Consider the following 6,469-nt stretch of genomic DNA (forward strand, 5'->3'; position numbering starts at 1 on the left):
ATGCCTGGGTGGTTGAAGTCCCCTGTCAGGACCAGGGCCTGTGAGCATGATGCTTCCTGCAGTTGAAGAGAGAACTCTTCATCAACCTCCTCTTCTTGATCAGGTGGCTTGTTGTAGACACCAGCCACAAAGTTCCCTTTATTGGCTTGGTCTCTAATTTTCACCCGTAAGCTCTCGATCTGCGCGTTGCTGTTCTTCAAAGATAGCTCCATGCAATCAATCCCACGTTCGACATAGAGGGCAACTCCCCCACCTCTCTTCCTTGCCTGTCCCTTCTGAACAGTTTATAGCCATCGATCACAGCACTCCAATCGTGCAATTCATCCCAACAAGTTTTTGTGACAGCAGTCAGGTCATAGTTTTCCATCTGGGCAGCGGCTACCAGCTCGTCCTCTTTGCTTCCCGTGCCGTGTGCACTGGTATAGAGGCGCTTCAGCAGGGCTATTGGCCACATCCCCTTTTTAGAGAAGTTCACCCTGTTCCCTTGAGGCAACGCACAGGCGTTTCCCTGTTGTTTCCTAATGCCTTGGCAGCCCCTGGCTCTTCTCAAGTGCTTAGCATTCCGCCCCATTCCCCCACTAAATCTAGTTTAGTGTGTCATTAATGAAGATACTAAAGAGTTTTGATTCCAGTACGAACCCTTGAGGGACACCACTGGTTTCCATTTGGACATTGAGCCTTTGACTGTAACTCCTTGGATGCGGCCATCCAGCCAATTCCTTATCCACCTAACAGTCCATCCATCAAAACCATAACTCTCCAATTTAGTGGCAAGAATGTTGTGGGGCACCATATCAAAGGCCTTACAGAAGTCCAGGTAGATGACATCCGTTGCTCTTCCCTTGTACACTGATGCAATCACTCCATCGCAGAAGGCCACTAGCTTAGTCAGGCACAATTTGCTCTTGGTGAAGCCATGTTGGCTGTCTCTAACCACCTCCCTGTGTTCCATAGACTTTGACACAACTTCCAGGAAGGTCTGTTCCATGATCTTACCAGTCACTGGCGTGGGGCTGACTGGTTGGTAGTTCCCAGGGCCCTCCTTATTACTCTATTTAAAGAATGAGAATAATTCCAAGGATGACAATAATTCCAAGAGAATTCCTGTATAAGCAATGTGAGACTAACTGACTGTGGGCAGAGTCAAGGAGAGGTAGTGAGCTGCCTTGCATTCAGATGTAGAAGGAAAACTGTTCCAAGAGAAGACCATTTGTAGGTGAGAAGAAGACTAGGAGAGCTGTAAAGGAGAACCCAGAAAACTGCAGGCAGCAGCTTCCAGAAAGGAAGATGCAGAAGGCTGCCTGACTGCTCAGGGTGCAGAAGAACTGTAGCACACAACACACTGTCCCACCTAATCCTGCATGTAGCTGGAAGGTGTTGGAGGAGGCTGTCCTTGAACAGAACGTTTCTCTGGTCAAACGCTAGCAGCAGATACAAATCCACAGCATGAATGTATGCGCTGGCTACCTCTTGAAGAAGAAACTGAGGTTGCAGTGGAGCTCTGTTGGGAATTTCTGTGCTCAGCATGGAAGTTGACCTCTGCCTCTTAATAGCTCTGCATTGATACCTTAGTCCCCCATTACATGCAATGGAAATTAACATAAAGCAGTTACAGATGTGTGGGCTGTGTTTGGTGTGGTGGAGCAAAACATACCCTGAAAGGTGGCTGCTATTAGGCAAGTAATAGTCAGGAGGCTTCTTGAAAGCAAGCAATATTGTCCAAACTATTGCACTGTGCTTCCTGTTGGCAATGAAGACTGTGACCGTCTGCAAGCAGGAAGGTGTCTGTTGGTCCTGCACACTGCAGGAGGGATACTGATTCGTACCAGCCAGTGGACATGGCTGCCAGACCTCAGACCTCAGCTAGCCCTTTGAGGCTTGGCAGTAAACTGTTCCTTGACCTGGGCCCCACAGTGTTTGTTCACAGCCAATGTGGGCTTTTCCCCCAGTTGCTGCTGGAACCATTGTTTCACATAGCTATGACACATACTGTTAGGTTCAATACTTAACACATCCCTGGTGAAGTAATAAGCCACCCCCAGAAACATCAGTGGAGTCAAACCCTCTCTCAGCTGCTTCCAAAATGCTTCTGTGAGACAGGGCTGAACCTACTACTCTTCTGCTAAGCCCAGAAAGGTGGAATAGAGTTTGTGGTTCTGGTAGATGACTTTGACAAAGCAGTCCCAGTGGGATTTGCAGCATGCTGGTGTTATCAGCCATGCTGTCTGGATTAGCAGAGCGTGCCTGTAAGGATCAGTGCACCCTGTGAATCACCAGTGGATCGTGTGACATGGAAGATCTAGCTTCAAGCTAGTGTGTAGCAAGGCAGACCTGATCGAGGACACTGGTTGCTGAAGTGGGAGCTACAGCAGAGGTGAGATGTCCATGTGTCACCAAAGCATCCACAATTCCTTCCTCCCTCCCTCCCTCCCTCCCTTCCTGTTTTTTTAATTTGTTTCACAGAGTGGATTTCCTACTCACGGGGTTAATGGGATGGTGTCTTTCATGGGTGATGTTGTATGGCACTTCTTAGGTGAAAAAATAAAGATATTGTAAACCTCCATTCAGTAATGGGTAGGGATTGCATTTGTTCAGCACCGAACCCAAGGTGCTTAGAGGTGAAGCAAAAGCATTTCCAGCATGAGCAGAGACAAAGGATGTTTGGAAACATCCACTGTAAGAAGTGCCGCTTTCAACTGGTGGTGTCAGTTGTGCTGCAATTATTTGTTAGGCGTGCTGGGAGAGACGTCACCAGACCTGGTGGGCAGTCTGACAGGGAATGCACAGCCTCCACTTCAGCAGCGTTTCTTCAGACAGCAGTCCTCTGTGTAAAAGGAGAACTGCCAGGAATGCTAGCCCAAGCTGAACAGAAATGCCGGCACCCTAATCCTTTGGAGGAAAACTCCTCTTCCCTGCCCTTCTGCTAAGACATGGCTGAGGGCTGGAGCCTGCGTATGGTACGGACACACTTTCCTCATTAAGAAGCCTGTTTGTTCTGCTGATGGGCATTGAGTCATGTGGAAGTAAATATGAGGAGTGCTTTCTCCACGCCTAGCATACCATGTCTACTCCACATAGGTGTTGGTTAAGATATATTCTATCTCAGAGTAGCCATGAAGAGACCGGGATGGCCTTTTGCCATCTCCCCACGCTGCTTCTCCACTCAGGGACCAATTTCTGCAGGTCTTCCCTGACCTCACAGCAGGGAAAAGGGAGCTGAACGCATCTTTCCTTCAGGGAGTTTGATTCACAGCTTTTTCTATCGGTCGTGTCTTCTCTTTCCAGTGATGACGTGCTTACATGGCTTCCTGCAGCCTGAAAAAGCCTGAGCATCTCAGTGGAGAAGGACCAGATTGTCTAACTGGAAAGGTAAGCAGAGTAGCTGGTAGGGCAGACGTGTCATTTGAAGTTGGCCTGCACCTGAATGAGTGCCCGAGTTGCCCAGTGAGTCAGATGCCTCTTATGTTCTCAGCTAATGTCTCTGGAAGCAATTGCTGCTGGGCAGTGGGTGCTGGCTGAGAAGGTGACCTTCCGAATGCCCTTTCCAGCACCCATCAAAGCAACTGGAGGGCTCCTTCTACAGGGCAGGTGAGGAGGGGAACAGGCCTCTTGGGTACGAACAGGGAAGGAAATGGGTCAGAAAGGAAGCGATGATGGCAACGTGCCACCAGACAGCCAGCAGCCATAGTGTCAGGGTGCTCTAACAGTGCTTGCATCCCCTGTCCTGAGGAGATTCCCTGCTCATCCCAATAAAGGCTACTGTGGACACACGTTTCTCTGCATGAGGCTTGTACTTGGTGAGGTCTGAGTTTAGGCCAAGAGATGGAGACACTGTTTGAGATCTAAGCAAGTAGATTTGGGAAAAACTATCTCATATCCTGTCCAGCTCAAGCTGCAATGGCCACTTCATTTAGTCACTGCTTTGCCAGGCAGCACAGGTGTATATTGCCTTCCTTCCAGACCAGTCTCTTCAGCTCCCTGAGAAGTGCCTCCAGTATCTTGCAGGGTGGCTTGTAGGGTCTCAGAGCAGAGACATCCCATGACCCCACACTGCTCTCGGCCTCACACGTTAGCTAAGCTTGGACTTTGCTGCTTTGGGCTCCCCTTCTTCATATATGGCAGCAAATCCCAAGCCAACTAAAAGTAACCTTCATTGTCTCATTCAGTGGTGTTCTACTTAGATGCTTATTATTTGCTATGCTCAATGGACATTCTCCATCACAGATTCATCAGCAGAGCATCAGTACATGCGACAGATCATAATTTGCTGACAGTGGCATTCTAAGTAACACCCCTTGGAATTTATAATGTAATTTTAAGCAAGTATATGGTTAGAGTTGATAAGACATTCCTCAGAATCTGTCACATAAGTGTGCCAAAGGTGCTGACAAGTAATTTTGGGGCTATTCAGTGTGAGAACAGCTGTTAGATGTTCTTCTCCAATTTGTCAGTTTAACTTTCTCCCATTTTATTTTTCATCCCAACGGTGCCCTCTGAAATTGCTTGGTTGCCCTTTTCTCCACTTGTTCCTGGGCCCTGTGTTATTTTCAGTGAGTGTAATCATAGTATCTTGTGACCGTAATCATCATTAAGCTGTGCAAACACAGTGAGTGACATGGCAGCTCAACAGCAGAAGGCCTAATGTCCTTGTGTTTCCTGCCTTACCCCCAGTCACTGAAGCTCAGCATTCCCTAGCAGATTTTGCAGGGCAGCTCTTCTCCATACTTGCACCTGTCAGTACTTTGGCTGCTGGTTGATGAGTGTTAGTATTCTGAGTGAGCAGAAACATAAAAATAACTAGGAACACTGGGTTTTCCCAATGAGCTGCATTCCCAAGAACACGGAGCTGATGAGCTTCCAACTTCCCAGACTGGAGGGAAGTGAGGGGCAGAATGTCGTCTTCTTACTGTAGCCCTGCTCTGCTTCTGTGTGTGAACAATGAAGGCCTAGGTGGTCTTTGCTTGGGTTCACAGTGCCATTTTCATATCCACTTCATGGAGGCAAATACTGTGATTACTTGTGTGTTTTGAGCCAGCATAAAGGTAGACCGTGAGAGTGACTCCTGTACACTTCACTGTGCAGAGGCTTCCTCTGAGGCAGCTGCTCTGTTCCTGGTGCGGAGACCATATCCTAGGAGAGGATGGCGAGAACCCCGGGTTCTGGGTTCACACAGTGTCATTCAGCTGACTTCACACTCTTCTTTGCGCATGATGAGGTAGAGCACACCAGGCCTGCTGCTGATTCTCAAAGTTTAAGGCAGAAAAGGAAATGTGCCCGACTGAATCTTTCTGAGAGAAAAGCAGCATCTTCTATTTTTAGATGTGGGCAACTGCACTGTGCCCTAAGATGGCAATTACAACACATTACAATTCAGCATGAGGAAGTAGTCTATGGAAGAGACCTAGTTCTCTACTCCCAGCTGCCTCAATTTTCTCCTTTTTACCCTGATACTTGCCAATAGGGAAATGTGTTCTCTGTCAAAATACATGACACGACAAAGCCCAGAGCTCCTGCAGATGCTTGCCTCCACATTTTCATTTTCTGTTGGCTTTCTTGGGCATTGCAAGGTCTTGTTAGATCTAGGGTCTTTTTTTTGCACAAGTGACCCTTTTCTCTGTGAAATGAGAAAAGTTGAGCAGTCCACCTAAAAGTGATGTAGATAGATGCTGGATTGGAAGCACACCTTTCTTCCTGATGAGAGAGAGCAGAGAATCAGTGTTACTACACTGGATGCTGTTGTACAAGTTTGCATTTTTAAAGGATTCTCGACCTGTAAAGGAAGGGCTATTTAAGGCAACTCTCAGTTCACCAGATCAGTCACTGTCTCCTCAGCCTGCCATGCTATCTCCACTCCTATCTGTTATGCCCTGCTAGGCCCAATGCTCAGTGTAGGAACTAGCTCCTGCTTGAAACACCAGCACATGCATGGCAGAGCTGGAAGGAGATACACTGCCAAAAGTATTCAACATCAACACATACTCTGGCCTCCACTTCATAATGTCCTTCTTGTTTTCCCTTCCTTGCCAGCTACTCTTCACTCCTCATTTTTTTCTGACTTGTATCTGATTCAGTTAGCATTCATCTCTCACCCAGGGCTGCTTCAGTCTTTCTGGTTCCTGAGAAAATCCTCCAAGGTTGTCTGATCTTCCAGAAAATAAGGGACAGAAGTTACCTCGAAGCACAGAGCTGTTGATGCTGTGAAAATACCAGCTTAGACATATCTGTGTTTGTTTTTCTTTTAACATACCATGACACCGTCCATATCTCTTTCACCCAGAGGCAACACGTAATGTGTAAGAATAATCCAGCTGAGATGGCTGATAGAGCACATGAGAATTCACATCAGTACATGCCCAGTGTGCCTCTGCGGTTCAGATCAGGGTCTGAATGAAGGAAAAAGTATTTGCTAATACTCCTCATTTTCTTCCCCCCCTCCAAAAAAATATTGTCATGATGTGGCCCTATGAAG

The sequence above is a fragment of the Gavia stellata genome, chromosome 22, assembly GCF_030936135.1.
Source record: "Gavia stellata isolate bGavSte3 chromosome 22, bGavSte3.hap2, whole genome shotgun sequence".
NCBI lineage: Eukaryota > Metazoa > Chordata > Aves > Gaviiformes > Gaviidae > Gavia > Gavia stellata.